Genomic DNA, 21120 nt, shown 5'->3' on the forward strand with positions numbered 1-21120 from the left:
ACTTAAACATGAATCAGCTTGGGGCACATCTCCTCCCACCCTGCTTAGTACAGGGGGTCTTCTGTTATTAAAGAATTGTGCCCTAGCGATTTTGGCCTTCTTTCTAGCATAGGCTGATCTTGCAATGCGTTTCCTTTTTTGAGTAACATCCCTATGGTTAACACTCAGAATCGACTTATTCATCTCAGAGTTTTTGGAGATGTTTAAATCTAATACAGTGGGATTTATCGAAAGCTTCTGGTTAGACTTAGGAGAGACCGGCACTGGGGTAATAGCTTGCACAGATGGTGGAGTGACTGTAGAGTGATGAATGACCGCCTTAGTTATTAGTGGCCGGGGGCCAGACAGGCGCTCAGGAGTTTTGGCAGAAGCAATATTAGCTAAGGATGACTTTTTTGACATGGCTAGGTCCTGGGATAGTCTTCTAGCCGCGTCTAACTCTATGGAAACTCTGTGTTGCATTTTGGTGATTTCACTGTCAATAGCCATGTTGGTCTTAGTTATGAAATCGTCGAGAGTCCCGTTCAACATTTTCCCTCCCTTTGCGGTCTTACTGCGACTTCCTCGTGAACACATAGTCTCTTTCTGACCGGGGTGCAAACAAGGTATAATGGGCAACAAGGATAGTAACAAGGGGGATGGCCCAGTCCAGTCCTTACCGTCCTCGAACGGCCTCAAACGGCCCGTTCTTTGCCCGGTCTTCGCCCCGAGCTGCGTCCCGCGCTGCGGGACACAAGTCCCAAGATATAGGGGTGGTTACGGGCTGTGGGCGGAGCAACAGGGAGAGCGGACCGGAAGATGGCTGTCGGTCAGGCAGGGACTCCTGGGAGATGGAGTCCCTGCAACGCTCGCAGCCCTGTTGCCTGCCTCTACCACGGACCAGCAGGTCACAGCTCCCTCGATGTGTCTGGCAGCCTCTGCCTCCACAGGCGAGGTCCGGCGTGCAGAAAAAAGCAAATTCTCCTCCCTTTGGCAATGACTCCCCACAGGCAGAGTTTTCGGTAGTGCGCCCGCGGGATAATAACAAGCTGGGAGTTTAAATCCCCTCAGGTGGGCAGTGGGCGGAGCAACAGGGAGAGCGGACCGGAAGATGGCTGTCGGTCAGGCAGGGACTCCTGGGAGATGGAGTCCCTGCAACGCTCGCAGCCCCGTTGCCTGCCTCTACCACGGACCAGCAGGTCACAGCTCCCTCGATGTGTCTGGCAGCCTCTGCCTCCACAGGCGAGGTCCGGCGTGCAGAAAAAGCAAATTCTCCTCCCTTTGGCAATGACTCCCCACAGGCAGAGTTTTCGGTAGTGCGCCCGCGGGATAATAACAAGCTGGGAGTTCAAATCCCCTCAGGTGGGCAGCGGGCAGAGCAACAGGGAGAGCGGACCAGAAGATGGCTGTCGGTCAGGCAGGGACTCCTGGGAGATGGAGTCCCTGCAACGCTCGCAGCCCCGTTGCCTGCCTCTACCACGGACCAGCAGGTCACAGCTCCCTCGATGTGTCTGGCAGCCTCTGCCTCCACAGGCGAGGTCCGGCGTGCAGAAAAAAGCAAATTCTCCTCCCTTTGGCAATGACTCCCCACAGGCAGAGTTTTCGGTAGTGCGCCCGCGGGATAATAACAAGCTGGGAGTTTAAATCCCCTCAGGTGGGCAGTGGGCGGAGCAACAGGGAGAGCGGACCGGAAGATGGCTGTCGGTCAGGCAGGGACTCCTGGGAGATGGAGTCCCTGCAACGCTCGCAGCCCCGTTGCCTGCCTCTACCACGGACCAGCAGGTCACAGCTCCCTCGATGTGTCTGGCAGCCTCTGCCTCCACAGGCGAGGTCCGGCGTGCAGAAAAAAGCAAATTCTCCTCCCTTTGGCAATGACTCCCCACAGGCAGAGTTTTCGGTAGTGCGCCCGCGGGATAATAACAAGCTGGGAGTTTAAATCCCCTCAGGTGGGCAGCGGGCGGAGCAACAGGGAGAGCGGACCGGAAGATGGCTGTCGGTCAGGCAGGGACTCCTGGGAGATGGAGTCCCTGCAACGCTTGCAGCCCCGTTGCCTGCCTCTACCACAGACCAGCAGGTCACAGCTCCCTCGATGTGTCTGGCAGCCTCTGCCTCCACAGGCGAGGTCCGGCGTGCAGAAAAAAGCTAATTCTTCTCCCTTTGGCAATGACTCCCCACAGGCAGAGTTTTCGGTAGTGCGCCCGTCTTTTGTCTAAAAATAATGCTTTTAAATATCAATATTGCTTGTACAATTTCCACTGTAATGCAAGTTTACATGTATGATCCCCTCTGATATACAACCTGCACCGCTGTGCATGCACTTTACTCGTTATAGTCCAACAAGTGCTTCCTTTCACTTAAATGCACCTTCCAAAATGGCCGCTGTATTAACTCACTTCCTTGAATGCACTGGCTAGAGCCTCGCCCGGTCACATGTGCCAAGTCACATGACCGGATGTTACACATAATGGAGGACACATCGCCAGACAGTCTTCACGAGCATCGGCTCGACTGTAAGCTTGGACTCCCATTGAGGACCTCCGCCATCGATCACAATTGGTAAGCGCGAACGCCGGCTCCTCACTCTTCTCTTGGTTCCATACATCTGTTGTAGAGCCTAACCCTTTCGGCCTCTTCCCCCTTTTGCAGGTTCTTTATCCTTCCACCACTCTACTCGCTGCATCATCCATATTGCGGTAAGGTCCCCGCCTGTTTAATTTATTCACTGAATGCGTCCCTTAGCGCACATAGACTGAATTCACTCCACCCTTTCGCCCGCAGGTTTTAACTATAATTAATTTTACCGGTTTCCCTTCATGACAGACACCTCCCAAGTAACCTTTCGAGGTAAGCTATGTAATCCGCGGTTTTACGCCGCGTAGGTGCACGTCTCCCTCTCCCACAATTCAGACACCTACTTACCTGTTAGCACGCAGTATTCTACCTATACCGGCGCCCGCCTCAATTTTCTAAGCACAGACATCGTTCACACCCACGTGAACATTGTCAACTTCTGCCTCTTAAACCGCTTCCCAGATTCCACTATTGTTTCCGCCTAGCACACCTTCACATTGAGTAACTCCGCCAAGTATCTTTTCTGATTGTTCCTAAGCAATTTCTCGATTACTGCACCGAACCAACACAGAATGTCCTTGTATTTCCCGCCGATTTTAACTCTACGAGTGTATCACCATTTCGCCTTATTGTACGACCTTACATACCAGCCCACACTAATAGCCCAGTAAATATAACAACTCACTCCATTCTTTGCTAGAACTCACTAGTTAGACATGTCTGAATTATATGTGTATTGTATTCTGCACTAAATCCTTGTATATATATATATATCCCCCTTTCTCCCATTACCCACCCTGTTTTTCCCCCTGTTTCACACCCACTGTAATGTTTTCTTGCAATCATTTTTTTCTTCCAAATATGTTTGGGCTTGAATTTTGTGGTAGAAATGTAAATAAGGCATGATTACAATGTTCTGAAGGTGATCCTTAAATAGGGATCGAAACATCGTCGACACCCTACACTATATGCTTCTGACTATACCACATGGAAAGTCACAATAGTGTACTCTTGAATCATTAGTCTGCCGAAAGTTGTATGATTGTGTGAAGGCTGTCTCCTCTTGCCTGATACCCACCTTCGATGTATGTCACACCTGTCTATATGTGGTAGTAGGACACAGGCCGTGTCCCAATTGATATTGTACAGATAACTGACTACACAACGATATATATGTTATTAAACCCTGTCCGGCTGGGCAGATAATATAGAATTCAATTTTGATCTATATTTATTTCTCATGATTATCCCTGACTGCCTAAGGACCATTGTTTTTTGAAATGGCAGTCCTAACAGGCTTTTGAAGGCACAGCATCTTGCAGGTTGAGTGACTTTGGTGCAATCTTTTGGGACCAATGCACAGGCCATCAGCGTTGGTGCTCCAGTCACAGTCCTTGATTTTCGTAGCTCTTCAGTTGTAGTTCTTCTTTTAGGTCAGCAGGATTGGGTTAACTAGTGCCAGGGGCTCCCCAAAATTCTAGATTTTGGAGTGTTAGGGGAGTTTAGAGTAGTAGCCAATAGGCTACTTACCACTGGGGTCACTTGCCCCCTATATGACGGATTCCTGTGGGAAGTGGGCACAACCCTGTCCAAGAGTTCCTAATTCTGCAATCACAAAGATGACAGACTCTAAAACTTTCCATTCACTTCAGATAGCAAACCTTAAGCATGGAACTAGCCTGAAGGTGAACATGCCTTTTTGACTACTAATTTTCCTGTCTGACCATCTGCCAAATGGGTTCTGGTCAACGTGGGGGTCAACATCCTCTCCTGTGAGGGAAGCCCGATCCACATACCAAAGGCAGTGGAATCTTTGAAGCTCCCTGCCTTGGAATGCTAATTTGCAGGTCATCCTGTGTGAGGGGATGTAAATACCCTCTGCCCAAGCAGGCTTTGCTTCTGACCTCCTAAGAGCAAAGGCCGTCACCCCTGGGGGTCAGAAACTCATCTGTGGTGACAAGCTGGCTAGGAGTAGTGAACCAGCACACTAGTAGTTGGTAGGTTTTCAGGGGACAACTCTTAGGTGCCCTCTGGGTGGGAATGTATTAATAAATCAGTCACTTTAATCAGTGTGGGCTTATTAATATGAGATGTCTGATACCAAACATCTCTTGTTCCACTGAAGCCATCATGTAGCTGCGGAAATTGTGTTTGACCAGTGGCCACACATGTAGTATAGTGCACCCTGCCTTAGGGCTGTAGGCCTGCTGTAGGGGTGAAAAGCCTATTGGTTGAAGTGTTTGCTGGCATGGCAAACAGGATGTGTGCCATGTCATGTTTTCACTTTGGTCTGCACCAAGACATACAGCCTACAATGGCAGTTTGCATGGGCATTGTTAGTGCTCCCTTAGTGTGGCACAATTCATGCTGTAGCCCTTAAGGAACTATTTTGCCTCCTTGCCCAAGGTACAAGGGGTATCATTTGCTAAGGACTTACAGGGAGTTCTAAAGGTATTACCAATTGGAGAACCAATTGTAAAGTTTTGGGAAAGAGATCTGGCACTGGTGACCTGCTTAGCATGAGCCAGTGCACTTCCAGTCAAAATTGCATCCAATGGCAGGCAAAAAGTAGGGGCGACCTTATGAGAAAGGTGCACTTTCCTACACTTGCTCACTCTTGCTCATAGTGTCAATATGTCTACTTCAAGAGATTTTACCTTTTTTCAACTGAATCCTTTTCTCTTGAAAGAATCCTTTCCTTAAATTCTTCTCTCTTGATCACTCCTCCTACACACTCCTCAACTTAGGTTTCTCCCTGCTGTCCAAAGACCTCCTTGGAAAGAAACTCTTCCTCTCTCAGGGCTCTACTCCTTTATGAGAGTCCTCCTTTATGATCCCATGGAAGGGGGGGCGTGGCTTGCAGGCCATGAGAACGGACGTGCGCCGCTAGAGCTCCGGCGCTGATCGGGGCAGAATCCTGCAATAATTGCCTCAAAATCCCTTGAGGCAATGAATTAAAAGATCGGAGGTGTGTCCCTGAACCCTACCGTCCCGCGGTAGAAGAGCGAGCAAGTAACCGGCCCGCACTGCCAAGATAGGAGCGGCGCGGCCTACTGAGGCGAGAGGACGCCGGAAGCCGGGCCCTGTGGTAGGGAACGAGGCTGATCGTCCTGTGGCCGAGACCACCGGAAGTGAACGAAGGCCCGGACCCCGGCTCGACCAGACGGCGCTGGAGGCCCCGGGCTGTGACCGGAGCCTGCCGGAGGATCCCCTGGGGCAGGCGGGGGAGCGCTGGGAGACGGAGAGGCACAGGACAAGCGGCAAAACTCGCCTCTGTGCAGGCGTCACGGAACGGCCACACACGAGGCGGACAGTGGCGGCTGCATAGTGCCGCAAAAATAGCCCGGAGAGTAGAGGGCCTTTCTCCACCAGTCGCGCCCCTTCCCGGTCCGGCCCGAAACGGACTTGGCTAAATTTACACCGGTGGGTTGCTCTGTTCTGAAGGGCTGGAGCCCGGCCCTGGCAGTGGACCGAGCAGCGGAGATCTCCGTGGACCCGAGGGGGCCTGAATTCACTTGAGGTGAGAGGACGGCCCACGAGGCCCCCCCGAGGGAGGGAACGAGGCTGGGAAGCCCAGGCGATCCTATACCAGGACAACGGGGATGCCGAGTGGGACCCCGCATCCTTCCCCGCGCTGATCCCTGGAGGGCTCGTTGGACGTGGAGAAGACAGGCCACGCGACCACGTGACGACCCACAAGGGGCGAAATAGAGCCGGTGGACTGACTGCGGCGCCCCCCAATCGGGGGACAACTGGACTGCAGGGCCCTTCCCACCTGCTCCCTGGTGCTATCCCGACGGGGGGGTCGCCCCGGGGACCGGACACTGGGGTCACGACGAGACTTCTGCCGGGGGCCGGAAACAATGCTCCAATGGTCCGCAAAGGGTTGAAGATGACGGAAAACCCTGGGGGACCAACGACGGCCACCCCCATGGCGCCGGCCACCGAGGATGGGGCATCTCAACAGCCCGCGGCGGGGCGTCAGACGGAAGGACCGCCAATGGACAAATTAGACATTATCCTGCAGGAGATCAGGGACTCCAGGGTGATACTAGAACTACAGATGGGCACCCTGACGACCAACTTATCCCTGCTGAAGGCGGACCATGGCAAATTAGCGGATAGAGCGAAAGACCAAGGCCTCTCCCTCGACGAGATCAAACCGACAGTGGCGGAACACACAGTCTCCATTCAACGACTCCAAACGCAGGTAGCCTCTCTTCTGGACCGGGTGGAGGACGCGGAAGGCCGTAACCGCCGGAATAACATTCGCGTTATAGGCCTTCCGGAGAGATGCGAGGGGTCCCGGGCAGCGGACTTCATGGAACAATGGTTCCGCGATCATGTAGCGGAGGAGGGACTATCACCTAACTTCTGTGTCGAGAGAGCGCATAGGATCCCAACGGGCAGACCAGACCCTGGATGACCCCCCGCCCGCTGATAGTACGACTCTTGAACTACCGGGACAGGGATGTACTGCTACAAAAGGCCCGGGAGAAGTCCCTCATTCAGTATGAAAATCACAAAATCTCTCTCTACCCGGACTATACCAACCTGGTCCAAAAACAACGATCCTCCTACATAGAGGTAAAGAAGAAACTGCAAAAGTCCAACCTCAAATATGCTCTGCTGTTCCCGGCCCGTTCAAAAGTGATACACGACTGGAAAACGCACTTCTTTGAGAGCCCTGTCGATGCTGAGGAATGGCTAGAAGTGCTGGGTATAGACGGAAGTCAGGACCCCTCGCTGGACCCGGAGGCTGGGGGATTGAGCGGGACCCGAGACAGACACGGGGCGGGGACCCCCAGATCGCGACGAGGAGGCAGAGGACGCGGACCATCAAAAACACAGCAGATGGAGAAACAACTGGACGCTTTAGCGGTAGCAGGCACGTTCAGGGAGGACTCCTAGAAGATATTGACGGACTCGGAGGACAGCACGGTCCATTCAGACTCAGACCACAGTGTGTTGCTGTTTCCCACTATCACGCCCAACACGGCAGATGATGTACTAGACAACTGTGGGGAGGAAGAACGGACTGGAAGCGGCTGACCGGCACACGAACCGTATTGTATTAACTATGTGTTTGATTCTGTATTGCACTGTTGCAGAGAAAGGTCCTGAGGAGGGAGGCAGAGGGACCGCGAGTAAACGTTATTGCTACCTGGGACTGTACCCTGCCGCTATACATGTTTGGGCAAGTTCACTCCTGAACTACAAGTAAAGCAGGGGCAACTTGGGTTTTGGCTCCCCTCTAATTATTGGTAATATTGCCCCGTGATAGCTGCCGTTGAGCCGGCGGAGCCCAAAGGGCTGAGAGTAAAGACCGTAATGGTGCTCGACCACCCCCCAATGGCGAAAGCACTGGATACTCAATGTTAATAAGCTTTGTTCAATTGTTGGGCACAGTCTGTTTTTTGAACTGCGCCGTAATGGTTCTTTTTTGTTTCAGGGGTGAGGCCACACATCAGGTACATATATGACTATGGCTGACACAGCGGGGAAGTATAGGATTACAACCTGGAACGTGAGGGGGCTAGGGGCGGTTCAAAAACGGCATAGAATACACGCCTTTCTGCTGCGACACCACGCCCAGATTGCCTTCCTTCAAGAATCACACCAAACGGCCTCAGAAGCTATAAAAATGAGGAGGAAATGGAGGGGCACAATCTTAACCAAAACCTACTCAGCCTTCTCTAGAGTGGCGACCATCTGGATCAGACATGGCACACCGTTCTCTGAGGTAGAAAGGAGGGTGGATGATCAGGGAAGGTACATTTTAGTGAGAGGGACGTTAGACAACACGCCTGTAGTACTTGGCAGTATATACGCCCCGAATTTAGATCAAGACAAATTCCGGCGGAAACTGGGACTGGCTTTAGCAGACTGGTCGGCCACCCCCTGGGTGCTAGGGGGAGATTGGAACATGATCATGGATATTGACAAAGACAGATCGCACCCTCCCCTGCAAGTGGCCTGGGTCTCCCAACTGACTGACGTGTTCTGTGCATGGGCGGCTGGAGGGGAACTGAAGGATGCCTGGCGGACCATACACCCTGAGAACAGGGAATACTCCCATTATTCACACATACATGCACAGCACACGAGGATTGATAGATTTCTATGTTCAGATGCCCTGATTGCGGGGATTGAAAGCCCTGAATACCTAGCCAAAGCCTTCTCTGATCATAGGCCCCTGATGCTTAGCATCCGATGGGGCAGGGTCCCTACCCCGGTTCCTACTTGGCGCCTGGACCCGCTCCTGCTGGAGGATGGCACCTTCAGAACCTCCTTGTCCGAGACACTGGATAGGTACTTCACGGAAAACTGGGACACTGCCTCCACGAACCTGGTGGTGTGGGATGCAATGAAGATAGTTATACGTGGGGCAGCGATTGGACAATTAGTGGGAGCCCGGCAGGAAATCACTAGGAAGCTGCGGGATATAGAGGATAAATTACAGAAACTGGAAAGCGAGGTGGGGCTGGATCCTACTAAAAGGGAGGAGTTACAACTAGCGAACATAGACCATGCTGATGCTCTTGCAACACTACGCGTCATAGACTATAGGTAATACCTGCGCCGACAACACGCAGAGGCGGACAAATCGGGGGCACTACTGGCTCGCCTGGTTTGGGAAAACCAGGACATCCCGGTAATAACTAGGATACGGACACAGGATGGTCAAATAGTGGGTACGCAAACTGAGATCAACCGAGCCTTTCGAGACCACCTGACTACCCTGTATGCCCGACCCACAGACGTTGACCCAGAGCAAATTGCCGCTTTCCTGACTGACCTCCCATTCCCAGTCTTGACTGCTGATGCTACACAGGCACTAGAGGGCCCTATTACCCAGCAGGAAATACGAGTAGCTATTAAATCCCTAAATTTCCAAAAAACGCCGGGAATGGATGGACTCCCGGTGGAGTTCTATGCGACATACTCGGTCATCCTAGCACCAGTCTTAGAGAAGGTGTATTGGGAGGCATTAGCAAGAGGCTGTCTACCAGAGTCCACGATGCAAGCATTGGTCGTCTCACTGCTAAAGCCCGGGAGGGACAGCTTAGACCTGGCAAATTACAGGCCACTATCAATGCTCTCCACGGAGTACAAAATACTTAGTAAAGTGATAGCTCTGCGACTACATACACACCTCCCAGGTCTGATTCATAGAGACCAATGTGGGTTTCTTCCGGGTAGGAACACCTCTATGAACACGCGCCGGCTACATGCACTCATGGCGTCAGTTCCACCGGACCTCCCAAGGTCCGGTTGCATAGCATTAGATCTGCGGCAGGCCTTCGACTCCCTAACCTGGTCGTTTATGTTCCCGACCTTCGCGAAGTTCGGCCTTCCGGACTCGCTCCTGGCATGGATTAGACTGCTCTACACGGCCCCCTCGGCGAGGGCACTCACAGGGCGCCACATCTCAGATAGATACATGATTCACCTTGGCACCAGACAGGGATGCCCATTGTCCCCGTTGTTATTCATGCTCGCACTGGAACCTCTGGCCATAGCGTTACGAGCTGAAATGGGACATAGAGGGATACAGAGCGGTGACACCTGCCACTTACTGTCCATTTACGCGGACGATATCCTACTGTTCCTCCGTGACCTAGAAGCGGATCACGGCCCCATCTATGGGATCTTTGAAAGATTCTCCGCCGTCTCGGGTTTAGCTATAAACCCGGCGAAGTCGAACGGTTTCTACTTCCGTGCAACCCCAGACCCAGGCGGGATACCGTTTGGCACCCACAATATCCCTGTAGCAACTGATACATTTAAATACCTTGGAATACAGGTCTATAGGCAGCAGGAAGATCAGATCGAGGGAAACATTAAGAAAGCTATCGGGAGCCTCCGAGCCTCTGTGGGGTTCTGGACGTCATTGCCATTATCAATCATGGGCAGAATTGCGCTCTCCAAAATTGTAATGCTCCCCCGCCTGCTCTATTTCTTTGTTAACCTCCCAGTGCTCATACCACAATCTATCTTCGACACACTCAACTCTCCACTAATCACCCTGATCTGGGGAACTGGAAGACGTAGAATAGGATTGCGCAAGCTGCAATTAGGAACTAGAATTGGTGGGATAGGAGCCCCGGACTTTAGAGGCTACTATTATGCTGGCCAGCTCCAGTGGCTCTCCTACTGGACGGCAGGACGGAACCTTCACAAAATAGAATACACGCCTGACAGGCTGAGAAGAGGAGAATTACACGCCTTGTTACTACCGGGTAGTCGCATTCCTGCGGAGTGCCACCCGCTTCTGTGCACAGCTCTGAGAATCTGGCGTAAGGCCTCGGCCTATACTGCTTCGACGGAAACGTACGCGGCCAATATTCCTCTGCTGGGCAGCCCAACACCACAGGGCAGGCTTACGACTAGAGTGCTGCGCCCTTGGCGGGACTCAGGTTCGGAAGTGGTGGGCGATCTATTCGGCGATGACCATCTACTGACTCATGAAGCCTTCCTGCAGGCCACTGGCGCTCCCCCCAGAATGTACCTGCTGCACACCACAGTCATACGCTATATACAACAAAAGTGGGCACCACAGCGTCTACAGCATCCACAACACCAATTGGTACACTTATTGCATCTTATGGGCTCAGGTGGGCGCTTGGTGCGCTGGCTATATTTGGGAGTTAGGGCACATGCTGCAGTTTCACTTACATATCTTCAACACACTTGGGCACATGACACGGCTCAGGTCCTATTGGACAAGGACTAGATCACAATACTAGAGCACCCCAGGTGAGTATCGTGTAATGTCCGATTTAGGTTTATACAAGGGATGGTCCTGCACAGAGCTTATCTGACTCCCACTCGGTTGCACAAAATGTTCCCGAACACTCCCCATACCTGTCCACGCTGTGGGGTGGATGAGGCTGGGTTCCTTCATATGCTGTGGTCGTGCCCACGACTCCAAGGGTACTGGTCAGGAGTATGTCAGTCGCTGAGAGTGGTCACGACACTCCCAGTGCCGTTAGAGGCACTGTACTGTCTGTTAGGGTTGCGCAGACGGTCCAAAACACAGAAGGCTCAACTGAAACTGCTCGATCTGGCCCTGCTTTTAGCAATCAGGACACTTACGATTAGATGGAAGTCACACACACCACCAGGTATACCCCTTTGGCAAGCTGAGGTACTGAAGTGGGGAAGGCGGAAGGGACAGTCCTCAGGAGGGAGGAGGCACGGGGCCTACGGAAATTCCCAATATCCCTGGAATGGGAGACAATGATCCTTGCAATGGAGGAGGAGGGTCGACCACAAACAGGGGGCAATGAAAGCGAGGGTTAACAGGACGCCCAATCACACACACGACGGCAACCGCCACATATAGGAACACCCCATGCGTCAGCACACATCAGCGCCTACGATACCGGAGGGACCCGATGATTGATTTCCCATTAAGCAGATTATTACATCGGGACAGCCAGGAGACTACCAGTTCAAGGTTGGGAGAGGGAGGGGGGAGGCGGGAGGGTGTTGGGTTGTTTTAGTAATTGCTATGTTACCTCCCCACAATGCAGAAATGACAGATTTGTATGACAAGATATAGGCATCTTATGGTTGTAATTCTTGAATGATATTAGAACATGTTGGGGAGGAATGCATGAGGGGTGAAAATGGAAAAAAACGTCTGTTGCACAGTTGGATATGATGTACGTATAAAGCAGATATGATAGCTGTGAATAAAGTTCTTAATTTTTTTTTTTTTTTTAAATGATCCCCATGGAAACTATTGACAAAGGACCTGATGTACAAACGATTCCAAAAAAGAAATTGTAAATTGCAACTAATAACAATTCACAATTTGCAATTTCTTACTTTGAATGTACTAAAATTGATTTGGTAAAAGTGGATGCAATTTGCCCCCTGACATCTAACAAATACACTGGTATTTTACGAACTGACCTATGCACTAATATTCTTAAAAAAACAGGTGTCGCAATGTGACCTACTTTATCAATATTGTTGGGGTAGTTCGCATATTTTGACTCACTATGATTGGCAATAATTGCATAGTGTTATACAGTTCCTACAAATTAAGTAGGACTGTGCACCTGGACAACACAAACTTCAGAATATGGGGACTCAGTCTACATATCAGAAAATGTTGGCCCAATTCCTAGGTAGTCACTGGTCCCTATCTGAACCCTTAACCTTACCAGGGTACCAGATGGTATCTGCAACCTTGAACATGACCACTCTTTATTCTCCAAGGAAATTGTGAAAACAGATCTACCCTGTCGTTGTTACTTTTGCATGTCAAAGGTAAACACAATAAATATCTTGCTTTTCAAACCATTGTGATCTTGTATAGAAAGTGTGAGCAGCAATTATTAGGAATATGAAACAAAGCATTGTAACTAGCATTACAAGAATGCTCAACCATTATAATGTTTTTATGTGATCATACTTATACTCCTATCTAATACTACCTATAATCTTGAGATTATAGGTAGAGCATCATAGAAGTACCCTCGGCCGGATCCATTGGGACAGCCTAACCGCCCTCCCCCATATCTGAGTATGTTATGTTAAATTAATTTTGTATGGCGTACAGCTACCCAACAAGGGTTTCCCAGTGCCAAGCCTGATGGAGCAGAAAAGAAGAAAAAACAGAAAAGTAAAAAACGGATCATGAATTATTGGTTGAACAACTAGGTTTTTAAACGTTCGCGAAAGTATGATGTGCCAGGAAGCCTGTCTGGATGGACCTGGCTATTTTCCTTTGTAGGATGACGGTAGAAGTCAGCAAGGCTGCATCTCAGTTACAATGCACATCGCTCCAGGATAATCCCAGCAGAATTGCTCCTCTGCCAAATGTGCACAGAGGCAGTTTATATAATAAAAGTACTGTTACAATTGAACTGCATCAATTGTGCACAGCTGATGCAATGGTAAGTCTGGAGCCTTAGAGCGATCTCCAATCAGGCAACCAAATACCAGGGCATCACTTTTCATGTGCCTAGCCTTGGATAGAGTGTATAAACAACATGATAATAATGCTTACTGTGAAATTAACTGCATGCAGAATAATTTTTAGTACACTGTTGTGTAAATGTTAAATGTGTAAAAAGTCACCATTGGAAAACAATGTCAAGCTAAAACGTGTAGCTAAAATGGAGACTTGGTGAGGGCCCTGTTGTACCTGACAACACCCTCTCCTTGGCTGGCGGGAGACTAAGCTCAAAATAAAAGCATAAAAGCTAGCCTAAAAATATCAACCTAAAATGTCAACTAAATGATTATAAAATATACTTTAATTATAAAAGCGAATGAAAGCCATAAAAAATGGCAATTAAAAGCATCCAACTAAATAAACATGATTGAAAGTCAGTTTGATTTAAAAACAAAGTGCCAAATTTAAACTAGGAGGTTCCTGAGATATTTCCCATATTCAGGAATTCAGTGGGATCCAGGAAGGAACCATCATCCACAGACGATTAATACATAGAAGCATGAGCAGCAAGTTCCACAGAATAAACATGGTCATATCTAGCCCAATCACCAGATGCTGATAGTGTGCCAGCCGGCAGTGTAACTGCAGTAGAAAATCCAGATTTCAAGAATCCAGGAGACAAAGCATTCAGAAATGGCTCATAATAAGCAACCTGTAGCAAAGGTAGTCTCATAGGACAGCACTGAATATGAGCCCTAAATGGATGCTCCTACAGATCCACATCTGTAGATTGAACCAATTGCATCACAAGACACAGATCCAGTGCACACTCAAAAGTGCACCACAGACAGCGGAACACAGGCTACAAACAGTGTAACCGCACAGGTCTAAAGGACAAAAATAATTGTCGTTCAATTCCTGAAGTAAAGACACTTCAAAGTGCTGTATCATGTGCTCACAACACAGCAGAGTGTGTGATAAGTCGTTCACCATTTGGCCTCGAGGTGGAACATCCATTGTGGAGCAACAAAAATAGGACCAACATCCCAACACCCATGACTAACATAAGCAGTATGCCTCCAAATAGACTGGAAACCAATAAGTGTAAAAAGGACACGATCACCACAAATACATTATGGAATGTGCTAACAAATCTAGAATAAATTGTTTAAAAATGTGTACCACTCATGCAGTGTTTGCAACATTAAATATTTAGCATACAATTTCACTAAAATGCTGCATCAAGTTTGTGCTCAATACCAACCTTGCAACTTGAAGATCAAAAGTTTCTCGAGCAGATGTTAAGGCAACATCCATTTGAAACAATAAGGCTTTCAGTCAGCTTAACCTATCAAAGTTAATGTCAAAAATAGGAATTGAAGGCCACAATGTAACTTGCCTAATCATGTGTGTAGGTGGAAATAACACATTATGACAACAAGTCACAATGCTGGAAACCGTTACCACATACCGCACTCCCGTCTTCATCCCATAAAAACCTTTGTCATTCAGGATAAAATAACTTCCATTTGAAAGTATTCAGAACATTGGCTGAATCAAGGAAATTAGGACACTCTCCAGAACACACACCAAATTGGCCATGGAAGTATTGCATGCCACATTCAGTGTCACTTCTTTACAAACTAATGAATGGCGAGACAATATGTAATAATATGTAATAATTTTATTTTGCATAGTTACTTAAAACCATTGCAGTACAAGAAAAGGTTAAAAACAAAGAATTATAAAAGTACAGTTATAAGAGAATAAAACGTTCACGTTTCCTTGGTTCGGATGTGCATGCAGCAACTTTGTGACCAATCAGTTAATAAATAAATTTTAAGTTCAGCTTTGTAATTATAAGATATTTCTGCTTTCCTAATGACCCCATGAGCTCTTCCAGCCAATAATGCCATTCGGCGTGCGCGATTAGGTCAATAGTGTAGAGGCCGTTATTAATTTATTTCCGGCATCTTTTTTTCCACCGCCTTCATAAATTTTACGAAGCTGCAGCTCAGGCGAGAGTCATAGGAAGAGAAACAAGCAAGGACTGCCTTCCTTCGTGTGCGGATTCCTTGCCGGTTGAAATGTTGTTTCAGCAAGTGTTTCCGTTCATCATGTAATTTCTCGCAAGAGCATATCAAGTGCAGCATGTCTTCTTGCCCCAAGCCACATAGCCTACAAAGGGGATCAGCTTTTATTTTAATCCAGCGTGGGAAATTTTGAATACATGGTAGCAGGCCCAGTCTATGCTTTAGAAAACGCATTTTGACAGATTTAGAGTATCCCTCGCCAAGGTAGCTCTGTGGTGCCATTGTATTGTACGTATTTAGAGTCATCCAACCATGTGTTCTTTTGGAGAGGGCTGCCTTGTCTTCGACCCATGATAGCTGTTTGATCGATTTCTTGACCAGTTTTTTAAAAGTTGTATGATTTACTGGTGTGTCCCAGAGCTGCTCTAGTCCTGTGTTCGTCCGGCTGACCAGTAGGAACCTGGCTGCTGCTGAGGACGGGTGTTGTACTAGCTCACTCCACAAATATTCATGTAATGTTCCCTGTTTTGACTTCCTCACTTTGTCCCAGGCTATCATGTAGGCTCCCTGCCTTGCTAGGAGCTGTTGCTCGATGCCAAATTCTAGCCTGATTTGAGCTGGTGAGGTTTGTTTGGGCAGGCTGAAGATGATCCTGTAGGCGGCTGTTATTGTGTTATCAAGGATCTTGGCATCCCTTCCTCTAAGTGCTTCGCTCCCATAGGTAATTGTTGGGAGGAGTTTAGCACGGATTACTTGCGTCAGGGGCAGAAGTGAGGGGCCAGAAAGTTTGAGGTTTAGGGACTTCAGCGAAATTGCCAGAGATAACCCTTTCCCTCGTATACTAGTTCGCTGTGCGGAGAACTGCCCGCTGTTGTCAATTTTCACTCCTAAGTATTTATATGTTGGGGTATCTCCAATTCTTGTCTTGTTCCAATACCATGATGTTGGTTTCCTTTTTTTCCTGCTGGTGGTCACTGTTTGTGTTTTTCCAAGGTTTATCGTAAGCTCATTTTTGTCGGAGTAGCATTGTGTTGCATTCAGGAGATGTTGAAGTCCTACCTTGGTGTGACTTATAAGCACGATATCATCAGCATATAGTAGGCAAGGTAGATGCAGTCCCCCTAACTTCGGAGCGTGGGAGTTACAACCATTTAAAACGGGAACCAGGTCGCTTAGGAACAAGTTAAATAGGATCGGGGCCAGAACACAGCCCTGTTTCAGGCCCTTGTTGGTCTGTATGCGCCTGGACAGAGCAGATCCATCCCCCACCTTTATCTGTACCCAGGTCTCTGTGTGGAGGTTGATTAGCAGGTTTAGAAGTTGTCTCGATATTCCCCAATTGTTCAATTTAGACCATAAGAGGTTCCGTTTCATATGGTCAAAGGCGGCCTTATAGTCAATGAAGCAGAAATGAATGTGCATTTTGTTAGATTCTGCCTTGTCTATGAGCATGCCCATGCACAAAATATTAGTCATTGTGCCTACTGATTTGGCAAAGCCCGTCTGGTTTACCGGGATTAAGGATTTCTCTGTTACCCAGGCCCTCAGCTCTTCCAAGAGGATGCCTGCGAAATATTTTGCCTCATTATCGATTAAAGTCACCAATCGATAGTTTTGAGGGGAAGCCTTGTCTCCTGCCTTGTAGATTGGGGAGATCATTGAACCCTTCCAGGAGTTTGGCAGGATGTTAAAATGTCTTATCTCTAAGAAAAGGGGTTCCAGGGCTGCTGCCCAGCCTGCCGCATCTTGCTTGTAAAGGATTGGCGGGATACCATTCGGCCCTGGAGCTCCCTCTCTTCTTCCCTTCTTAATTTGGCGCCGAATGATGTTTTTCAAGCTCGGCGAATTCCCTGCTTCGCTAAGTGAGTGCCATTCTATGGAGCTTATGTCGTTATTCGTTGGTGGTATTTCGATGGTAGCAAGCTCCTGGAGCTGGTTTGTTCCCTCAGCCTGGTTAAAATGTGTACCAAGATAATTTGCCCAGGTGTCCTCTGCGATATTAGATGAGATTCCATGGTGCGCCGGTCTTATAAATAAGTTTATTGATTTCCAGAACCTTGCCCCATCGTTCCGTTTAAATGTCAGCGTGAAGTCTTGCCCATAATTTATCCTCAGCAGATTTATTTGCTTCCCATTTTGATTTTTTTATGTTGATTTTAATTTCCGTAATACATCATGCTTTGCTGTGTCGTTAGGTACCTGTTGGAGCTCTCTCATTATACGATAGATTCTGCTTTTTATGACTCTGATTTTGCTTTTCTGTTCTTGAGACCATTTATCCGATCTTCCATTGCCTATTTGCGACTGAGGCTTAGATCTTGTTGCATATGTAGACATTGTGTGTGTAAATTGTTCCCATTTCGTAGTTTCGCTAGGTCCAGAGCGGGTCTCAAAATGCTGTTTTGCTCTTTCCACTAGAGTTTCGTTTGTGGCTGCTGAGTATTTAATTTTTTTGAAATTGACGGTGTGGATTGACTCTTTCAGGTCTTTAGATTGCTCAAAATTGGGTTTATCGATCTTAAAGATGATTTCTTGGGGGCAATGATCGCTGTCTCCGCTGCGGCCCATCTGGTATGATTTTAAGAACTGGAATAATGGTAATGAAATGAAGGTATAATCTAGAGTGCTGCTTGTTCTTATTGAATGAAAAGTTGCAGCTGAGGGGTTGTCTCCAGGGGTCCTTCCGTTTAGGGCCCTGATGTTAAAATATTCCAGATCTTTTAAGGTCTTATTACCTAGCTTTGTTTGCTTAGAAAATTGTGGAGTCGCTTGTAATGGGATGTCCCAGATTGCATTTTGAGTTAATAGTTCGTCTTCTTGTGTGGTGCCCATGAGGTTAAGGTTGAAGTCCCCAGTGAGAAAGACATTTGTTATAGGTCTTTCCCTTATGCAGGACTCCATAAAGCTGCAAAGGTCGTTGGCTGCTTTCCTTTTCCTTCTAGGGTGGATATAGACATTAATTAATGTAAAGTCGGTGTCAACGGTACTTGGTTTAAGTTTTGACAGGTGAATATTGACAGCCAGCAGGGCTGTAGAGGTTGATCCGACTTCTTTGGTAGTCAAGGTGCTTGTAGCCGATATGTAAGTTGCTAGGCCGCCTTGAGAGTGACCATATTTAGCTATCCTTTCTGCAGGCGAATAAAAGCGTAAGTAACCATGGAGGTGCGGGGGATCTGCGAGCCATGTTTCTTGGAATACCAAGACATCATAGTTTCTGATGTAGTTCATAAACTCTGTGTCCGTTATTTTAGATGCCAGTCCATTGATATTCCAAGAGCATATTCTCAATGAGTCGTGGGCGCTCACCATTGGCTTGGGGCTAATTTGTCATTCAATGTTATTTAAAGTTCTGGCTGTCCATCTTGGGTCGGGCTGTCCAGATAATTGTGTATATTCTTCTACTGTACATCGAGTGATCTCATTATATTGTTCGGCGTTGTTGTCCCCTGGCCCTACCGCTCCTCTCAGGACCGAGTTTCTGAGTCTTTTAGTTATCACTTGTTCTGCCTCATTTTCCGCCGGGACAAGAATATCAGGATATCTTGGCTTTGTATATGGTTGTATTGTAATCCCCCAATTTTTGAAGGTTTCAGCTTTGGCATATATTTTTTGTGAGGTTGCCAGCGATGTCCATGTTGCTTTTGTTTTTTCTCTGCCTGTGACTTCATCGACTATAAATTCAATAGACGCTAGTTCCGTGCTTTTTATTTCTACCAGAGAGGGAATGTGGGATAGCAACCGTAGAATAATGCCTCTGTTCAGTGTGTCATGTCTTCCTTGCGAGGTATAGTCCGGGTTGAACCAAATGACACCTGTTGCATTTCTTTGTTCGCTTGTCTGCCCACTCTCTGTATTCGATTGGCTAGATTGCATTTCCTTTACTAGTCTTATTGCGGTTGTTTTCGTTGGAATAGAGTTAGGTGCAGTAACTCTTAGCACTCCTCTAGGTATTTGTTGATTTCGTGCAGACTCTTCAAGGTTTATATGTTCAAGTGACAGCCCTCCCTCTGTTTTGGGAATTCTGGGTCGCAAGCCCTCTACTAGTCGTGTTGCAGTTGTTTTAGGCTGGTTTGTATTAAGTGCAGTTATTCTTAAATCATTGCCGATGGTGTGCGGAATCCATACTGGCTGCTTGGCCGGATGATGGTTGTCTCCAGGCCTGGGGATAAAGCATATGAGATCTGCTGTCCCTGTAGTGGGTGGTTCATCTTCTCCCTTTGTGGTTGATGTTCCTTGGGAATCTATAGGTAGATTCCTTTCTGGCTGCCCTTTGCCAATTACTACGTTATCTAATTCCGAGTTGTTCTCAGGCTACACAACCCGTGAATTAGGACCGAGCTGCCTGCTGCTTTTTTGTGCCTGTTCTGCGGTTGGGTGCAGAGATGTTTTGCTCAGTTCACCATTTGGGAGGCATGAGTTTTTTGTTTCTACTTCGGGAGATTTTTGTATACAAATCCCATGTTTTTCCAAGGTTTTTGTTTCGATTTTGCTGTTGCACCTTATACCGTTGATGGTTTTTACCACCGTAGGAGTCTCAGATATTTTAATAGCTTCCTCGCGTGCTGATAGACACGTGACCCCCTCGGGTTGTGCTGCACTTTGTTCCGTTGTTGGAATGTTTCCAAAGAGGTGCAGAAAGCCTTTCCGTTGAGAGTCGATTTTGTATTTCCTGCCCTTGCGTTTTTTTGCTCGTCTTTGCTTGGCATTCATTTTTAAGTTTGCATTATCATTTTCAGAGAGTGGAGGATCTATTGTTCCGTTTTCACTCACCCCTCGGCTTGTTGATATTGTAGATGGTGGGGCCCTTGATTTGGAATTACCTTGTCTGTTACTCGCCTGCGCTTCTTTGGGTTTTGGTTTGTCAATGTCTGCCATGAAGAAGCTTTCACAAGGATTGCTTTGATTGCACTTAGGTGGCCTTTTGAGTTGTGTACATAAGTCACTCAATATTGTTGGTAATGTAGCCAATTTATCAATAATTGGGCCACATCCGCATCCCTCTTTATAATTCCCCGAGCCTTGATTCGGCTGGGCCAGTTTACTTTGAAGAAGCGTATTTAACGTGCCCAGCTTCCCATCAATAGCAACCACGAATACAGCCAGTGTGTCGAGTAACGTCAATTGAGTGTCCATTTTATCCGACTGATAGTTGAGAGCTTCTACCAGAAGTTGTGTCGTTTTGAGTAAGCTGCACCAAGCGCTTTCTTGCTTTGTGAGCTTTGGGGGTTCGTCATGTTTTTCTGCAGTTGTGGGGCTTTTTTGGCCCGTCTCTGAGGCCCCCATACTCTTCATTGAATGTTCACAAGAAGCGTCGCTTATTGTAATAGGCATATTCGGCACCTTGGTATTTGTCTCACTTTTACTGTTTTCTTGAAGGTATGCAGCTGAGAGATCTTCCCATTCTTCCTTGCCTTGATATGAAGATATCTCTATTACCTCTAGCGGCGAGGTTGGTGACCTATCAGTGTGTGCCGTTTCCTTCCCAGGTTTCAACGTGCTATTGTAATCAATTATTTGTTCAATATGGGTTAAAGTTTGATTTCCCACATTTAAGTCGTTCTGTTCCCAGCGCTCCTTTTCAGTATTTACACTCACTTCGTTGTTGACGCTGAGATGCTTTGT

The 21120-nt window shown here is 47.9% G+C and overlaps 1 long non-coding RNA gene across 2 annotated transcripts in view; it reads left to right on the forward strand.

Annotated features, from left to right (window-relative positions):
- Positions 1–2448: 2448 nt before the first annotated feature.
- The window catches only part of LOC144799017 (uncharacterized), a 97261-nt gene continuing 78589 nt past the window's right edge, over positions 2449–21120 (forward strand). Inside the window, exons 1-3 of one of the 2 annotated variants that reach the window (XR_013603727.1) lie at positions 2449–2535; positions 2626–2672; positions 2758–2788. This is a non-coding gene — a long non-coding RNA (uncharacterized LOC144799017). Of the gene's footprint in view, positions 2536–2625; positions 2673–2757; positions 2789–21120 lie in introns of those variants that run through there. The other variant, XR_013603728.1, reaches the window with a different exon arrangement.

Source organism: Lissotriton helveticus, chromosome 12 (assembly GCF_964261635.1).
Source record: "Lissotriton helveticus chromosome 12, aLisHel1.1, whole genome shotgun sequence".
NCBI lineage: Eukaryota > Metazoa > Chordata > Amphibia > Caudata > Salamandridae > Lissotriton > Lissotriton helveticus.